We start from the raw sequence: 18,339 nt of genomic DNA on the forward strand, positions 1-18,339 counted from the left end.
ATTTATTTTGGTTGCTTGATCGAAGAATTTGTAAATGTTGGCAATGTGTGCACTGGAGTGATGGTTTATGTGTAGAAGAAATCAACATGTTCTGTAGGTTTGCAAACGTAGTGAATTTTTTAAATTTACATGTACACCATTTGACAATACATGTTCATATATTAAACACATCAATTAAAAGATACATGATAATACTCTAAATCAATAGAGTGACTTATATTTACTTTTAATGAAATATGTTTTGAATATAAATCTAACTTAATAGAACAGATTAGACCTGTTCATTTGAATTGCAACCTTTTATCAGTACATAAAGCTATAATTATAAAATTTATGTAATATAAAATTTTATTTATCATATTTATAGGCAATTTTTAATATTGTATTTATTATTTTAATATTTGATATAAATTTATTTTCAGTATCTATTATATTTTATAACAACAATAATAAATTTTGATAAAAACACAGTTTGTTAAAATCTTAAAACTTACATTTTATATAATAATTTTAATACTATATTTTCAAACATTTCTTTAAGTCCTCAAACCCTAAGCAAGGTACTGTTTAAGGGATAATAATCACTTGAAAAATGATATTAAAAATTATTATATAGGACACACTAAAGGAAAAAATTAAGTTACAAAACAAAATCTAAATTAATAAACAGGCCTGAAATTACAGATATCTATACTAATTAAAGATATCTGAATATGTTAATTTTTGGTATAATTATTAGGTTAAGTTATTTAGATTTAAATGTAGATTTTTTAGAAAATTTTCGTCCAGAATTATTTTAAAAATGTATTTAGTATTACAGAGTTATTGCATCAAATAGTTGTTTTGGTAACCTTTCAAGTAAAATTCCAACAACAAAAAATTCTCAGTGCTATTTGACAAAGTTTTTTACGCACATATTCATTTTTATAAAGTTTCTGATATTAATATTTCCACTAAATGAAATGAAATTGATCAAAATGCTTCATTTATTGTGAAAAGGGCCATTCGGTTGGGCAAATATTATACTATTTAGCTTTGCCAAGATACTCCCTCGCAGCAGAGAACAAATCCAAAAGATATTCTTAATCTTATTACAGTAAAAGTTATCAACTTAGAGGGCTTTCTTAACCTCGAAAAAGTTGGGACGTGCACCGTTCGCCGCATCAGTGTCTTCAGCGGACGCCACAACCACAGCAACACCTTTGTCTCTAACCAAATCTATTGCTTCTGAGAACGCCTTAATGTCCTTTAAACTGTGGAACAAAAAGATGATCAAAACCACATTAACACCTTTTAATCATGTAACATAGAGAACCATCATTGAGAGAATGACTTGTTAATTAACCTCGGTTAGCTTGAGTTTGAATGCAGAGAAGCTCTACTATCTGTGGAACGTCAAAGAACATGTAGAATGAGTAGTGTAACTTCCAAAGGATTTCAATTTACTAAGTGAACCTGTCACCTGAGGCTCGGCAGTCGTGATCACATATTCATTAAGCTCAGAGATGGTGAGTGGCTCAATTTTCTTGGCATGAACTACCTTTGACGACGCTGCCGTCTGCTCTGTGCCATCAGCTCAGTCGGGTAGGGGTTAAGTGGGAGAAGACAGTCAAAGAAAGAGGAAATCAGATGCCAATACAATCTAAGTTGACGAAATGGTGTTTAAAATGAGTAGTACTTACTTGTCAAATTTCTCTCTTCCTACAGCTGTCTCAGTGTCAAAGAAAATATGTGTTCCAGATTTTGAGTTCATAAACAGCCGGCCTTCAAAGAATACATCAAGCTTATGTGAAGATATGCCCGGTGAAAAAAAATTCTAAAGCAATGCATTACTCCAAAGCTATATTAAAATGCATAAACTGCACATAGAAAAATTTATAACCTCCAACTATCTTTGGACTGATGCTGGTGGCAACTGGGAGGTGTTGGACATGGGTTTTACCCTTTAACAAGGCTTATAAGATAATGGGCTCAGCCCATTTGTGAGAAGGTCACTAGGAAGCCCTAGACCTCATCCTTCTATAAATAAGGAGGCATCCCCTCCTTGAGAAGGATCCTCTTTTTGATCTCTTGCCTCACTTCTCATTTTCTAGAGAGAAACACCAAATCACATGCTTTCTTCTAAGCACTTGTGACATTTCATTGTAGAACTACGATTGGCTTGATCCCCTTTCGGGGTACGTAGGCAACCCTTCACCGGGTCCAGCTATAACATTTTACACCTCTTTTACTCTCCATCTATCCAGTTCAAGCTCATTATGAAGACTTCTCCTAATCCCACCATCGAAATCAGTATACCCCCTACGAAGCACCGATTTCGGTTCAAACAATTGGCGCCCACCGTGGGGCATGGAGAAGTATCTTCGAAGAAAATTGAACTCAAAGTCTGTTTGTCCGTCGTCGTTTGCTCGTCGCCGTCTGCTCGTCACGTGACCATCTGCTCATCGTCGTCTGGTCATCACTTGATCGTTTGGTCGTCGATCGCCATTTAGTCGTCACCCGTTTGGTCGTCGCCGTCTGGTCATCACTTGATCGTTTGGTCGTCGCCATTTGGTCGTCACCGTCTGGTCGTTGCTATTTAGTCTTCACCTGACCCTTTGGTCGTCACCGTCCGTCACCGTCTGGTCGTTGCCATTTAGTCTTCACCTGACCCTTTGGTCGTCACTGTCCGTCAACTGACCGTTCACTCTCGTCATCTGACCGTCCACTCGTCACCTGGTCGTCTACTAGTCACCTGACCGTCTACTCTGGTCGACTACTCGTCACCTGGTCGTCTACTCGTCACTCGACCGTTTACTCGTCACTCGACCGTTTGCTCGTTTAAAAAAAAAACGAGTAAATATAGTTTCTTGTCACTTTTATTCGTCAAAAACGAGTAAATGACAAATTGCATTCTTTACTCGTTTCAGAAAAAAAAAAAAAAAACGAGTAAATGCATTTTACTCAAACGAGTAAAAGACGAGCACATCTTCCCTCATGATTTTTACTCGACCAAACAAAATTGGTTCCAGTCGGTATAATCATCACTTGCCGAGTAGAAAGAAAAGGGGGGCAAGGGACCGAGTATTGGTCAAAGACTTTGATCTCATTGGGCTCAAAGAAACAGAGCAGAAGCCCAATGAAGAATATTTTTCTTTTACTCGACACAGTTATAAAAGTGGATCTACCATTTATTTTATTTCCACTCGGCAATAAAAAATTGGGACGTGTCAGTATAATCATCAAGCCAAGAATTGGAAGAGCCCAAGCATACATCATTTCAGGCCCACTTGAGTCCTTTACTCGGGACAACAATAAAAAAAAAAAAATCCGAGTAAAAGCTCGTTCTCATCATGTGATCTCCATCTCCAGCTCCATCAAGGGAAGCTTCTTGTCGGCTCCAACCTCCATTACTCGTCATGGCTAAAGGAGAATGTGCTCGGTTACTCGGCTCCGAGTAATGACGATACACGCTCACCATGTTTTCCTCGACTACAAAGATGTGTCATCGTCAAAACTCTCCTCGACTACACCAGCTCTGTCTCTCGCTGCCGACTTCAAGCTCCATCACTCGTAGCGCAAAGATCATCAACCGAGTTCAAGCTCTTTCACTCATCAAATCCTGCTCGGCAGTATGGAGCCTAAGCTCGTGCACGTTCTTAGGTTCACCTTCTCGGTGATCAAGAGGCTTAACCTTATGAACGAGCATCAACGATACGCTCTGTTGCTCGTCACGGTCGAAACAAAGCTCGGCCTCATGCAGTTCAATGCAAAGCAACAGCCTAGCCACGTCACCTCCGTCATGCGCTTTATTCGGAGCCGACCTAAAGCTCTCCAACAAGGTCTTGCTTCTTCAGCTCGACAGAAACCTTATGCGCTTGCTCGGTGACTGAGGGCTTGCTCGGACCACATCATCTTGTGCACTCGCTCGGTGACTAAGGGCTTGATCTCTGATGCTCGTCGTCACGGTCTTGCCCACATAAAGTCCTCCGCAACTTAAAGTCTCGTATGCCTCCGTTTAAAGTTAATCTCCGTGTGTTTACAAGACAAGGCCTTGTTCAAAGCTCGCTTCAACTCCAAGCTCCATTACTCTCATTACGGTCGTCTCGGTTGCTCGCCGTTTGATCTCGTCGACAAAATCTTGTGGTAACCAACTTCAAGATTTCCATAGTCTCCTGAGGCCCGAGTAAAAGATCACCACCGACCAGCTCTTTTGCTCGCCTTACGCGAGACGCCATCACCAACAAGACGTCACTGCTGCCGAGTAACATACCAACGACGACTAAAAGCTTAGGCCGACCAAAAGCTTGTGCTCCAAGAGCTCATCTTATCTTACTCGATCAAGACACTCTTGCTCATGTGTTGTTTTCTCGGTGCCTATCTTAAGCTCATTCACGCTCCTAAATTCACTTGCTCGGAGACGAGACGCGGTGCCGAGTAAAAGCCTTCATGGTCTTGCCGAGTAAAAGTCACTTGTCTCGCCAAGCTGCTCGTCGCCATGTCGAGCATCGCAACGTAAAGAAAAAAGAAGCTTTAATTGGTCGGTCAAAGGATCTGCTTCATTTGGTGGTACAAGCCCATCAAGGCAAATAGTCAAACGAGCTAGAGTAAAATGACGCTTGCATCCGTTGCTCGTCATTCTTACTCCTCGCGAGTAAACGACAAGGCACGAGTTACTGGCCGAGTTACCTCTTTTAGGGACGATTTCTTAAGTAAATTTCCCTAGCAAAAGTTCAACTCGCGTCCTAGGCACGAGTTCACCGGTCAACTCGCCTAGAAAAGTACTACTCGCCTTTGTCTAGGCACGAGTTTAGTAAATTTGCTTTTCTCAAGGCACGAGTTTACACTCAACTCGCCTAACAAGAATACATCTACTCATCTTCACTTAGGCACGAGTTACTGGCCGAGTTACCTCTTCTAGGGATGATTTCTTAGTAAACTCCCCTAGCAAAAGTTCAACTCGCGTCCTAGGCACGAGTTCACCGGTCAACTCGCCTAGAAAAGTACTACTCGCCTTTGTCTAGGCACGGATTTAGTAAACTTGCTTTTCTCAAGGCACGAGTTTACACTCAACTCGCCTAACAAGAGTACATCTACTCATCTTCACTCAGGCACGAGTTACTGGCCGAGTTACCTCTTCTAGGGACAATTTCTTAGTAAACTCCCCTAGCAAGAGTTCAACTCGCGTCCTAGGCACGAGTTCACCGATCAACTCGCCTAGAAAAGTACTACTCGCCTTTGTCTAGGCACGAGTTTAGTAAACTTGCTTTTCTCAAAGCACGAGTTTACACTCAACTTGATAGAACCAAAATACGGATCACTCTACCGGTACGGATGATATGAACTCAGATCCAAGAGGATTGAGAACTGGTGGGATGAACGGTGACACAAAGGGTTGCGGAAGGCCCGATGATACTACCAGAGGTGAACTCCGAAGAGAACTGATGGATTGAACGGTGACACAAAGGGTTGCGGAATGACCCAATGATACTACCAGAGGTGCTTGATTGTCGCCTGATATGACTCACAGGTCCGACAAAGAAGCAAACTCGATCTGTTGCCGGATGTGACGCACCGGTCCAACGAGAAAGAGAGTGTTACTTAGAGCTAACCACACCAAGAACAAGAAAAGTGAGATACCCTCTCAAGGTTCCAAAAATAAACACTCAAAACTTATTTTATTTCATTGATCAAATAGCCTTTATATAATAGGCAAAGCATACAAAAGGTTTAGTCAAAACCTAAAAACTTGTAAACTAATAAATATTGTAGACTTGACTAAAGAACAAAGACCAAAGACCAAAGACCAAAGACCAAAGACCAAAGACCAAAGACCAAAGACCAAAGACTTTTGACTGAACTTGGGAAATTGTGCTCGCGAAACTCATCAGCTGGTCGCACTCTTTTGCATGATCGACGGTCTCTGAATTGCCGTCAGATTGATATATTATTCGACCATGGCTTGCATTTTTTATTGGGCCCTTCTTTCTTTGGGCTGAAATATGTTTATATAAACATATTTTCATAAATCATCAAACCCATCTCGTTTGATCCAAACACATAAGCCAAACTATCTTGATTTGTTTCTACTGCTGATTCAGGGCACATCATTCCCTCCTTCTTTAAAAAGATTTGCCCTCAAATCTGTCTTTCTTTAGCTTCAGATAGAATGATCTCTTGGCTTTTCATAGAACTCTTTTTTTTTTTTTAGAAAAGAAGATGAAAAGTAGAAGATGGATGAAGAAGATGGAAAGATGAGAAAAAAAATGAACAGACAAGTACCGGTTGAGTGGCTCTGATACCACTTGATACGTCCTGGGTCGGGACAGGATCACTCAAACGGACTTAGGGATATGAACTCGCCAAAAGGGAGAACTGATGGGATGAACGGTGACACAAAGGGTTGCGGAAGGCCCGATGATACTACCAGAGGTGAACTCCGAAGATAACTGATGGATTGAACGGTGACACAAAGGGTTGCGGAATGACCCAATGATACTACCAGAGGTGCTTGATTGTCGCCTGATATGACTCACAGGTCCGACAAAGAAGCAAACTCGATCTGTTGCCGGATGTGACGCACCGGTCCAACGAGAAAGAGAGTGTTACTTGGAGCTAACCACACCAAGAACAAGAAAAGTGAGATACCCTCTCAAGGTTCCAAAAATAAACACTCAAAACTTATTTTATTTCATTGATCAAATAACCTTTATATAATAGGCAAAGCATACAAAAGGTTTAGTCAAAACCTAAAAACTTGTAAACTAATAAATATTGTAGACTTGACTAAAGACCAAAGACCAAAGACCAAAGACCAAAGACCAAAGACCAAAGACTTTTGACTGAACTTGGGAAATTGTGCTCGCGAAACTCATCAGCTGGTCGCACTCTTTTGCATGATCGACGGTCTCTGAATTGCCGTCAGATTGATATATTATTCGACCATGGCTTGCATTTTTTATTGGACCCTTCTTTCTTTGGGCTGAAATATGTTTATATAAACATATTTTTCATAAATCATCAAACCCATCTCGTTTGATCCAAACACATAAGCCAAACTATCTTGATTTGTTTCTACTGCTGATTCAGGGCACATCACAACTCGCCTAACAAGAGTACATCTACTCATTTTCGCTCGGGTACGAGTTACTGGCCGAGTTACTTCTTCTAGGGACGTTTTAAAATAAACTCCCTTAGCAAGAGTACAACTCGCGTCCTAGGCATGAGTTCACCGGCCAACTCGCCTAGAAAAGTACTACTCGCCTAGGCCAGTCAAGTATAAAAGCGCTGAGTCCATTGTCTTATAAACCTCTTCATGAAATTCGTAGAGATCATTTCATCACTCTCAACGAACTGGGGGGACTTACTGTTGGACATGGGTTTTACCCTTTAACAAGGCTTATAAGATAATGGGCTCAGCCCATTTGTGAGAAGGTCACTAGGAAGCCCTAGACCTCATCCTTCTATAAATAAGGAGGCATCTCCTCCTTGAGAAGGATCCTCTTTTTGATCTCTTGCCTCACTTCTCATTTTCTAGAGAGAAACACCAAATCACATGCTTTCTTCTAAGCACTTGTGACATTTCATTGTAGAACTACGATTGGCTTGATCCCCTTTCGGGGTACGTAGGCAACCCTTCACCGGGTCCAGCTATAACATTTTACACCTCTTTTACTCTCCATCTATCCAGTTCAAACTCATTATGAAGACTTCTCCTAATCCCACCATCGAAATCAGTATACCCCCTACGAAGCACCGATTTCGGTTCAAACAGGAGGGACAATTTTTGGTTCAGAGAGTCGGAAAATATGTTCAGTACTGCATAGGACAAAGGTTTGCTAAGATCCTCTGTCTGGTTTTTTGGAGTAACTAAGATCCTTTAAATCTCAGACATCTTCTCCACTTCTCACTAAGACAGAAGCACAACTCCAGTTGAATCAAGAAACTTTATATAGAAGATTCTCACTTCTCACAAATGTTTTATGTAAAAATCAAAAGTATAATTTCATCTGAAATATAAAACATGTTAATACACATGTGACCATTATATTAAAAACAAAAGAGATATCAAACATACGATTCATATGACATATCAGAGCATAGTAAGTAATTTTATGGGTTAATTAACCTTAAACTTTATCTGCGAGAGCCAGAAGCAAGTTGATTTTCCAGAGTAGGGTCGTCCTTCAAGATGTCAAGTGCTTTAATAATCTACTGATATCTTCAAAATCATTTGCTTGTGAAACCTGTACGAATATAGTCAGAAAGAGACGCTAACAATTGGAAAAGAAGAAGAAGCAGAGACCTTGTTGTTGGAGCTCGCCATTGGGCCCAGAAGCTAGGTTTGCTTTTCTGAAGATTATCATCTCTCTGAAATTTGTCCTGGTAATGATGGCCGGATACGTATGAAGATGGTGAGGTCAATTATATGATATAGAGTGGGAGGTGTCGGATGAAGCTAGTAAATGAACGGATTTAAGGGGAAAATCAATGGAGAAAAAGGCGTTACATGAAATTCATCTGAGGAGGTGGAGGCTTCAGCCTCACAAAACCTCATCGGAAAGGTGGATGAAGGAGTTCTCCATCGCAGAAGTTGGCAAGCAGAACAGAGTATTTGTTTCGATTTCGTCTAGTCTGTGCTGTCCAGGACTGAAAGAGGGGATTTTATAGTGAGAGCTTCCGACGATTTCTCTGGGAATTGATTAGGCCGATTCAATGCAGTGTAGTAGAGGTATCAATGAGCAGTTACTGAGAGGAATCAAAAAGCCATAGACAACCAGAAAGCTTGAACATATGAATCCAAAGAAGGGGACGCAGCAAAGGAGTAGAGAGAAAGGAAACGTAGGTTTACTATGGGCCATGTTATTAAAATTATAAGCCCATTGATTAATAAGAAACGAAGAAAACAGAAATCATGCCTGCATCAAAATCAAAACGAACCGTTTAACTAAAAAGGGACAGGTGGCAAATTTTTCCCTCTATGGAAATAAAAAAGCCTACTTTATATATATAGATTTTATTTATTATATTTTCAATGTTAAATATTTAATCTAAATAAATTATATTTTTATGAATAGTTTATAAACGTAAAATAGTTGGAATTAATTGATAATTTTATAAATATATAATTATTAATTAAATAAAATAGAATCAATTTAGAATAATTCTTTTTGGATAAAAACTAGAATAATACATTGGAGCAAAACCAATTCAATTTTGGTGTTGTACCACTTTAAAGTAAAAATTAGAATAATACATCAGAGATGGGAAATGCTCTAGTTTGAGAAGAGTATATGTTTTAAATGGTAAACATTTCTGAGACTTTCTATAAAAATAGTTTGAATTTAAATAATATAGTTTGAATTTTGGTTCAACATAAACCTTAATTCCAGATAAGGAATTTTTTTTTTGTTTGATTATGTATAATTTTTTTTAATTTCCACACCAATAAATTCTGAAGAAAAAAATTATAATAAAGACTCAACCCGATTTACCAATAACCACAGCATTTCTAAACGGAGAGAATTCAAGAAAACAAAATAAATATTTGCATGGCAACCAAGAGCTCGTAGCTTGGTGATAAAGGAGGTACATCTGTACTGCCCGTCACTCGGGTTCGAGCCTTGTCCACAACGGATTTAACATCCTTTCCGTTGGGGCACTGAACCCCTTTCGAGGGAATAGTTGAGAATGTGGCTGCCCAGATACCAGAGTTATCAAAAAAAAAAAAATATTTGCATGGCATGGATAAGAGTTGCATGAAATCACTTCAGTGTAAGAGCTAGCTACTCTATCGACAAGATGTGGACCAGGAGTATGTAACTAAACAAAAATAACAAAAAATATTAAAAAGTAGGAGAAAGAAATGGCTGAGGTCCTTTGAACGACCTTTTAAGAACCTGCAAAAATAATTTGATGACACATGTTTTCTCTTCGTTAGTCAATAATTATTTAAAACATTTAAATTTAAATTTACAAACAAAACACATTAAAATATTAATTTTTATTGTTATAGGGTCCTCCCAAACAGTATTATATACTTCCTCAATTTCGAATTAGATGTCGTTTTAAAGCAAAATTTTTGTTTCAAAATAAGTGTCATTTTATGATTTCAATGCAAAATTTATTGACTTTTTATTTTAAGCTATTTTTCTATTGGTTGAAATCTGGTTAGATGTATTGGTAATGATGTTTTTATCTAATAAATATATAAACTTAAATATTTTATTAATCTGTGTGTCGAAATCTAGAACGACAAGTAAAATGAAACGGAGGGAGTACTTCGCTAAAAAGGCTGCATCGTGAATAATCGAAGATATTCAAATATGTAAATAGTAGAATAGCACTAGCAGATAATTTGTGTGTATAATCGACAATATTCAGCTCAGTTTTTCTAAAAAAAATAAAATTATTATCTAATAACATTTTATTTATTTAAATAATCAAAAAGATTTTTTTTTAAATAGTTAAATCCGGGTCAATGATAACACAGACCTAATCCCCGGTGGAGGTACAGCCCACAAATGACCCAAGCAATGAGTTCATACCCGTGTGGCCAGTAAGAATCGACCCGGAACCGTATTGAGGCCGGAGCTCTCTCAAGTACCATTAGGCTAACTCCGCTGGTTATCAAAAAGATTTTTAAAGCTGTTAGCTATTTACTAAATGTCATGTATAATACAGAGTATATGATAATATGTAAGCAGAAATCCTTTCTCATGTCTCGCTCCTATTTCTCTTATATACATATTTTTTTTAAATGATAAGATATTCTATAGATAATACCAATAGACATGTTCTACATTCTCAGATGTTAATTTCAAAAGAAAAAAAAACTCAGACGACGAAAAAGCATACGATATCTAGTTACAAAATTTAAGTTTAACTATTTTTATTTCTCATATATTGAAGCTATTTGATAAATAAATGTTCAGCCCTGCAGTTTTGTTTTGGTGAATATATTAGGATTGTACTATTATTGTTAGATTCGGACTAGTTACGGGTTTTCAACTTAAAATTAATTGGTGATAAATTTATTGGTCCTATATTATTTACGGTTTATAGAATTCTTGATGTGGAATATTTTATCCCTAATAATTATTTTCGAGTTTTTATACACAAATTACATAAAAGCCCAAGTACTAGACCAAAAACAAACAACAACAGAATAATCTACAATGACCACAACGAATAACAACATGTAAAATATGAACTACTAAACCCAAAACTGAAAAAGGGGGAAAGACGCAAATACAAAACAAACTACTAATAGTGTATGCCATGTGTTGTGAATACTCAATATTGATGTCATTGATAATATGAGTCTTTAGCCGGCAGAAATAGTCTTGTCCAAACTCGTCTCTAAAAGATTACCTACCAAATAAATCCAGATGGGTAATAAGCACAAAAACCAACACAAAGCCAAATTAACTCTGCAATAAACGACTATGGAGATTGCTCTGGGCCGGGATACCAGCCAACTATCACTTGTCAAAGCATCAGCAACCGTTGCAGCCACCATCGGAAACACCCTCTTGTAGTCCTATGAACAATAGCTCATGAGCACTTGATTACTCCAACTGAACTCAAGAGAACCTTACATGAACCACCTAAAATATAGATTCGAGATAGAAGTTCGTTCTTATTTAGAAAGACAAGTGGATGATAAAACCACAGAGAGATAAAACTATGAAAATTGCATATATAATTTATAAATATGCATATATACTGTTTTGGTCGCCATGTATAAACATAGTTTATTATTAGCCGAGAAAATACTATCTATATTATTAAAATATAATCTTTTCTAAGATTCTATCCCTCGTTTTGTGAGATAATTACAATGTTATCCCACTCATATATTTTTGCATATCAAATAAATAATATCAACGAAAAATTAATTTAGGTAATATTACAAAACTAAAAAACAATTAAATCATGTATAATTTCTCTCTTTATGATTTTACTTTCAATAGATACCACTATATTTATTATTTTAAAGACAGATTAGAGCAATTTCCGAAAAAGCAATTTCCGGAAAACTTACCCACTGTAACTTTGTATATAAAATTCTTTTAGAATATATTGTTTTATAGATTATGAATTTTTGATAAACACTAAACTGAACAATATATTTTTACTAATAATAATAATATTGAAAAATATTAAGTTTAAAATGATTAAAAATTAAAATTGAGTACTTAAAATTTATATTATAAATATTTCAGAAATATCAAAATATGTAAACAAATATATTAATAAACAATCTATTAATGGGTATAAATAATTTAACTTAATATATCAATAGCTATTTTTGGGAACTTGTCAAAACAAAATTTATTCCTCCGAAAATAGTCAAAAATAGTTTTTAACATTAAAAATATATCCAGCTTAAAACATAACAAAATATTTTAAAATAATGAAAGACATGTCTAAATATACAAATTATAGTAATTTGATTCTCATATATGTATATTTAAATAGAACTTTAGATAAATTTAGGAAATTAAAAATAATAATAAATTATATATGTTAACATATGCTATATATGGATCACTAGGTTTATTTTTAAGACTACATTTTTGGATCGAATATGGAAAAACTGTTTAAAAACCCAAACAATACAATATAATTTTTTAAAAAATTATATATTTCTAGTAATTTTTTAAAATATATGCATATTTTATCAAAATTATCTACTGAAAGTCTCGTGTTTTGAAATCACGAATAAAAATTTAATAGTTCACCTATGATTCTATCTACAGACAAATCAAAATTGCAAACGGGCAACTAAGAACGATTTTTGATTGGCTGTTTTACAAAGCCAAAACTAGGGGGTGTATTGAATCTGAAATTTGAAGTGATTTTGTTTTTAATGAGTTTTGAGATGATTGCAGGAGAATTAGAGAATTTGGTGTGACTTTTGTTAAAACATTCTAAAATCTCATCTAAAACACTGGATTTGGATTTTTATTTTTATGACTAAGAAATTCCTCTCAAACACTCTAGAAACGCTTAAAGTACTCTAAAATCTACAACTTAAATTTTGTTCAATAACATTGGATTTCAGAGTATTTTATAAAATGTCAAGTTCAATAACACTGTATTTTAAAGTATTTTTTAAAATCCACGTTTGAATAACAGAGGATTTGTCATTTTAATACAAATCACTTAAACTCTTAATTGAATACACCCTAAGTGAATGTTCTATTTCATTTTGTTTCTATTCAACAAAATTATTTTTACTAATTTTATTCTAGATCATTAAGTGGGCAGTTTGATTCCTTTCAAATTCCATCATTTTTATCTTTAACTAGTGGAGAATAAAAGACCAAACCAATTTTAGATATGGGTCATTTGGTATAGCAAGCCCCATTTAAAATCAACTTGCATTTAAAACAAACATGACTGATTACTCTTTACTAGAATTTTGCCCGGGTTTTTTTTCCATAGAATATAAATTCATATGTTTTTCGAGTATATACACATTTATATTTTTACAGCATTAAAAATAAAATAATTTTTGACTTTGAAACTATCTAAAACTAAAAAATTATTGTTTTTAATATCTAAAATATATGTCAAACAGAAATATAAAAAAAACTAATCAAGTCTTAGTTTTAATTCCTCTCTTTACCTATTTGAGTTCTAGAAATTGTTTGATTTTGTAATGATTTATATTATGTTTATGGTTTAGTATCAATATTGAGTTTCTATTTTTATTTGTGGTTTTATAAATTGTATTTCTTTTTCTTGCCTGCTTTCCTTTCATTATATGTTTATTAGAAAATCTATATAGATTTCTTTATATATATTCTAAGACATCGATGGTAAGAAAAACAATTGTATAACTAACTTTCTGTGTTTCAAAAAAAAAACTAACTTTCTATTATATAGAAAGCGGTGAAGACTTAGAGGAAACTCCATAAGAGATTTTCAGACCAAGCTTGATACATTAGAGAGGCAAGAGGAGCACAATAAAGAGGCAAGAGGAAACTCCACTGAAGGCACCATTTGTTTCAAGACTCTTTCTCTCCTGAAGGCTTCAATGGCCACATTGTCGAGACTATGGTCTATGGTCGATCACGGCACTCATTTCCCGTTCCACCTCAACTAACTAACTTTCTATCGTATAGACTCCTGTCTTAGCTTCACCTGACTCTTCCTTCGCTTTTCTGAGCTTCTCTGGAGCAGTTAAAGCAAATGACTTTTGCTCCTCTGCTTCTTTGTTAAGTTCTGGCATCTTCTTGGCTATTTATGTGCATCTCTCCTCTCTTGCTTCTTCGCTGTTTCTCTGACCTGATATAGCTTCTATATGTTGGGTTCCTAAGAGATATTTCTTCTCCCAATGGATACATGTGACAACTTGTGCAACCCTAAGCTCTATCACGACACCGCATGTTTCTTGTACTCATAGTGTGTATATCCTATTGTATCTTCTGAAGCTCTTGATCCACCGATGTCCCTCTAAACAATCATTTTTTTTCTTCTAAACAATCATATTAACTCAAGACTCAAGTATAATGAACAAAAAGAACCAAGAGCGTATGGCCCAGTGTTCTTTTTTTGTAAGTAGAGGTCTCAGCCATGTGGGCGAACGCCATGGATGGAGTTCCACCATGAACAAACATTGTAAAAAGTACCAGCTTTCTTTAACCTCTAATTTTGAATCTTATGTTCATTTCAATCTCTCCAAACTTGGAAACTGCAGGAGTATCAATCAAAATAGGACTCGTGGGTGACCCGAGACGTGGAGATCAAGATGCATGAAAGCTCTTGGTGAACCATGACTTTAAAACTGAGATCTTGGCTTCCGCTAGGTCGGCTAACTAATCCTTAGAGAATCACTATAAAGTTTTTCAGAGGATACAGAGGAGAAAACAAAATTTACCTGAACTATCATGACCAGTTGGCTGTCTAAAACGACATGTGAGGGTGGGTCTCCATTTTCTGTAGATTCTAGGGGCTCATATCTCCTCAGTTACCTGCCTAAGTAATTGAGTTTAAAGCTCTCTCAACTTCAGTGATGAAGTCAAGTATCAATAATATTAACCGAACAACAACAGAGAGCAGCAAAACTGAATATGGTACGATGTGATTAAGCAAAAGAGAGAGAAAATAGAGCTAGATGCGATTAAGCAAAGGAAAAAAATAAGTCAATGGATAACAGGTTGTGCCAATCATTTTTCTAATTCAAATAAACAGCTCTATCGTCTCTGCTTTGGCAAATCCTACTTTTCTTAATTAAAAAGAAAACAAACCTCAAAAGTAGACACATATGCGCATAACAGAACGGGACGACGAACTTAAGGCATGTGGCTCGACGGTTCGTGATTGAAGCACCTGCAATCAACCTTTAAAAGTGACAGTACAACTCTTGTTTGTAGGATTTACTTAAGAATAATCTGTGTTCATTTCTTATGAAAAAGGCAAGACGAATAGCCATTAGTGGTTTTTCTTGTGTTTCGCTGTCTTTTGATTCAAAAGAATATTCATAACGCATAACAATCACTTTTAAGGTAGAAGCATGAAGAGATTAGATAAGAAATTACCTTATAGCATCTTCACGCTATGTTTCATTCTGAAAGTATCAAGATTTGTGTCTTTTCTCTTGTTCTTTCTGAAACACCGTAGTCCTTGTCTCCAGAACTATCATGACTTGAACCCTGATAAACAGTTACACATTAGATACTTAATTCATCTGTTTCTTAAACAAACAGAAAATAAATATCTTTCATGCAAACGGGTATACTTTTCATGAGATGCGGTAGAACAATTTGTTTGCTACAGGTGTGGATCAGGCTGTCAAAAGATAGAAGAAGACGGAATTAATTGTTTTCTCAAGCGATAAAAGTATGAGAAGAAAATCCTTTTAATTATAGAAACTATTTCCGATTCTATGTAACCTCATAAAGGACAATGGCTTTCTCCTTGTTGAGCTGTAGCGATGCCTTCCTACTGCCTGATTAAGCATCCTCAAATATTGGTTAAACTGTAAGATCAAGGGCCAAGAAGCAAACAAAATCTTAGATATTGGCATGTAAAAAACACTGAATCATTATAGTATAAAATCTAACGTTAAAATGGTGAATTAACCAAAAAAGAATATATATAAATCAAAGTTAACTTACAGTAGTTAATGCCTCCTCAAAGTTGATCTATCAGTTGATAACACGTTCTAGGACACCCGGAGTGCTCACAAATCAAACAAACATAATGATAACAAAGGCGAAGAAAATGTCTCAGTTTCGATCATGGTATCCATTGTCCAACCCAAAACTCCAATTTTAAGACAACTTCTATTGGTATAAAACCTTTGAATTGCTCTTTTGGTGAACCAAGAGTAACTGTTATTATCTTCAGGTTTAGAATAATGAGTAGCCACCTTTAGCGAGTTGATCTATCGATGTCTCCAAACTATCGTAAACTGTTTTCTTTTCACATATGACCAAGATCTCTAATCTATTGACCAAAAACCCAATATCCAAATACACAGAGAGCTTGCATATAGATTATAAAACAAAATTAGAGAGGGGGGAAATGAGAGCCACCTTGATTCAGTGTTGCTGACTTTGGCAAGACCGGCAAGCAGATAGATTATACGTCATATTTAGTCTTTTTCTCAGAAAAATTGGAGGTGAAGACATAAATTATATAGTGACTGCACTAAATAATAAAGCTTAATGAGTCACAACTATGGTTCGTTAACGTTACAGCAGAGAAAGATAAGGACGTGAAAACGGCTGGGTTTCTCGTAGGAGAAGAAGGAAGATGAACTCGATCAGTCGCGATGAAAGTATAAAGTTGACAGAAAATTTGGACCAAAAGTGTGGGCTTGGACAAAAATTATTTTAAAGTGGCTAAATGTAATCGATCAAATTTTCACGTGTTGAAGAATAGATAATATGGCACAATACAGTACTATGATTGGTCTTAATTAATTTGCCGACGTGGCATAGCTATCCTTTGATTATATTTGCCTTTTAGTATAGTATATATAGATTCCACCCCTATATTGTTAGCTTTAAAAATTCTTGGAAATAATATCAACCGCAGTACCGTAAAACAAAGAAATTAAACATCTTTTTATCAGAAAAAGAGATGAGAAAAATAATGCCATTTCCTATTTTCATAAGAAGTAGGTCTGGGATTTAAAATCCGGATCTGCGATCCGATTCGGTATCTGCTCTGATCTGATCCGAAAAACAGATATCCGTAAAGTCCAGATCCAGATCCAGGTAGTGATTTTACGGATCTGGGTAGTGAAATTTTAGGTCCGGGTATCGTGATCCGGATCAAGACCTATTATATATTTAAAATATTTAAAATATAATTATATATATATGTATATCATATATAGTTTATATATAAAATAACTAAAATTTTAGTTTTATTAAATTTCAATAATTTTCAATTTTTTAAAAAATATATATTTTAAATAGACTAAATAAATGGTTAATTAGTTAGTTTTTAATTTAATTTATAATTTTTATTTTTTTAAACGTTCAGATCCAAGTATCCGGGGGTACTCGAATTTTAGTTCGGATATCCGAACTCCAGATATCCGGAAGGTCCGAATCCGGATTCGGATACCAATTTTACGGATCCAGATTCGGGTAGCAATTTTTTTCTCCTCATCCTCGGTCTCAGTTGATGTATTTTCTGTTTATATATAATTAGTTTGAACAATGTTCATAATCGTATTTGCATAATCTGTTATTTTTCAGATTGGGTTGATGATCAAAATAATATTAACGAAGTATAAAAAAATTTGTATTGTGGTTAAAAATTTATATTATAGTTGTCACATGCTAGACATGTAACTGAATATTTTTTTCTAATAGGCTTGCATGATCATTGTATATCATCCATAGATTACAAATGCTTCTTGTTTTTATATATTTTACGTGTACTGTCCTCAACCTAGAAGATCAAAGCTTTATCATACGTTTGTTTTTTTGTTTTTTTGTTTTTTTTGTTTTTTTTTTTGAACATACGTTTGTTTTTTTATTCTTTTCGGGTTAAAATATTCCTAGATTAATGCATTAATATAGCAACCATAAACTTTATATAATAATTATAATTATTCTAAATAATAATTATAATTGAATAATAATTATTCTAAATCATTATAATTTAATAAAATAATTTATTTGACATCTAAAACCTAATAGAAAAAATATATTTATTTTTATTGAATATTGTTTAGATAGATTATTTAATAATGTTTTAACTAATGTTTACTATAGACTTAATTCTAGTAAAGTTAATTATTTTTATATATTTATATTTACTATATATTTATTGTACTATATATTAATTTTATTAATTTTATATTTAGCTATTAATATATAAATTACA

The 18,339-nt window shown here is 35.0% G+C and overlaps 2 long non-coding RNA genes across 14 annotated transcripts; both read right to left on the minus strand.

The window, feature by feature from the left end:
* Positions 1–968: 968 nt before the first annotated feature.
* On the minus strand, positions 969–8,825 carry LOC108841059 (uncharacterized). 3 transcript variants are annotated; one of them, XR_008939321.1, is made up of 6 exons: positions 8,489–8,825; positions 8,285–8,361; positions 8,108–8,225; positions 1,683–1,764; positions 1,346–1,563; positions 969–1,253 (listed from the first exon to the last, which is right to left on the minus strand). It is a non-coding gene; the product is annotated as an uncharacterized LOC108841059 (long non-coding RNA). The 3 variants fall into 3 exon arrangements; XR_008939320.1 differs by having other exon boundaries at positions 1,346–1,385; positions 1,463–1,764; XR_008939319.1 differs by having other exon boundaries at positions 1,346–1,764.
* Positions 8,826–13,774: 4,949 nt separating this feature from the next.
* LOC108840421 (uncharacterized) lies at positions 13,775–16,852 on the minus strand. Of its 11 annotated transcripts, none has more exons than XR_008939290.1 (7): positions 16,110–16,849; positions 15,885–15,970; positions 15,731–15,780; positions 15,531–15,644; positions 15,240–15,321; positions 14,870–14,963; positions 13,775–14,445 (listed from the first exon to the last, which is right to left on the minus strand). It is a non-coding gene; the product is annotated as an uncharacterized LOC108840421 (long non-coding RNA). The 11 variants fall into 11 exon arrangements; XR_008939283.1 differs by having other exon boundaries at positions 13,775–14,683; positions 14,870–14,967; XR_008939287.1 differs by having other exon boundaries at positions 13,775–14,683; positions 16,110–16,848.
* Positions 16,853–18,339: the final 1,487 nt, after the last annotated feature.

Source organism: Raphanus sativus, chromosome 2, assembly GCF_000801105.2.
Source record: "Raphanus sativus cultivar WK10039 chromosome 2, ASM80110v3, whole genome shotgun sequence".
NCBI classification, from domain to species: Eukaryota; Viridiplantae; Streptophyta; class Magnoliopsida; order Brassicales; family Brassicaceae; genus Raphanus; species Raphanus sativus.